General features: G+C 35.5%; 1 protein-coding gene and 1 long non-coding RNA gene across 2 annotated transcripts in view; one reads left to right on the plus strand and one right to left on the minus strand.

The window, feature by feature from the left end:
• The window catches only part of RCHY1 (ring finger and CHY zinc finger domain containing 1), a 12934-nt gene that overhangs the window by 4483 nt on the left and 7341 nt on the right, over positions 1-1110 (plus strand). The gene's annotated exons all lie outside the window — the stretch shown is intronic.
• The window catches only part of LOC112549463, a 28604-nt gene that overhangs the window by 4353 nt on the left and 23141 nt on the right, over positions 1-1110 (minus strand). The gene's annotated exons all lie outside the window — the stretch shown is intronic.

Consider the following 1110-nt stretch of genomic DNA (forward strand, 5'->3'; position numbering starts at 1 on the left):
AACCATCTGTACAGTACACTTTTCATATTTTGCACTTGTCATGTGAAGAACTCCAGTAAACAGAATAGAGCTCCCTGCTACAAGTCAGAGATGTCTTGTTGCTGCACAGGAAAATGTTTTTAATGTCCCACTGTTGTAAACATTATTTAAAATGATCTCACACATCTTAATTTTGTTAAATCAGCCTCTTTGGTATTCTGCTTTAATTCAGTTATAGTAGCTTCCTGGCAGCACGTCGGTGCTCTTTTAATATTAAGCAGTGGTATAGAGCAGTTAGAGGAATACGCTGCCGCAGTATATGGCAAATTTAGACTCTGACTTACGTAATTGGATGAGAAGTGTTGATGTTTTTTCTTACTTCAAGGACTAGAACATTAGCATAATTCCTTGGAGTCTCTTTCCAGAAATGGGGTTTTGGATTAAGCAATACTTAAATGCAGAATCTTGAAGATGTTGAACTATGTTCTTGTAATAGGAACATATATCTAAAATTAAATCCCTAGTCTTAAATCCTGTTAATTAAGGGTACATAGGCCTGATTTTTCTAGGAAATGCTCAAGGGTAAATTCTGTGGCTATGGGTGATGCCTTTAGTATAGGTTTCTTTTCAGTCTGCATTCCTAACACTGCCCCTGTTGTAAATGTGTGGTCCTGTTATGTGCCAAAGAGAGTGAAAAGTTGGTGGGCCTTGTAAAACAAAGTAGAGCCACCATGAACTTGCTTTAAAGCTTTGATAATTTTGATTACAAATACAGACTAAACTAGAAGCACTTTTGACAGCACTTTGTGTAATTAGTTCCATTTTCTTAGTGGGGCAAATGTCTGTTTGCTAGGCTATATTAACTCTTAAAGTTAAGACTTTTTCCTCTTTCCTGGATACACACCCTTAAGAACCCCCCAAACGACATCAGAAAGTACCTTTCAGTCTGTTACCTCCTTTCAACAGTTATCAATAGCAAAGATGTACTATTTTATTTGGAATGAGAATCTTTTGTTTTATACTCTTTGCTAAGTTACAACCCTTTTAAATATAAAGCTTTCTTGATTGTGAAAGTGAAGTATTTTTTTTTAATTAAAATGTTATTGTGGGAAACCAAATACAGTTGTAGGG

The sequence above is a fragment of the Alligator sinensis genome, unplaced genomic scaffold (assembly GCF_000455745.1).
Source record: "Alligator sinensis unplaced genomic scaffold, ASM45574v1 scaffold222_1, whole genome shotgun sequence".
Lineage (NCBI taxonomy): Eukaryota > Metazoa > Chordata > Crocodylia > Alligatoridae > Alligator > Alligator sinensis.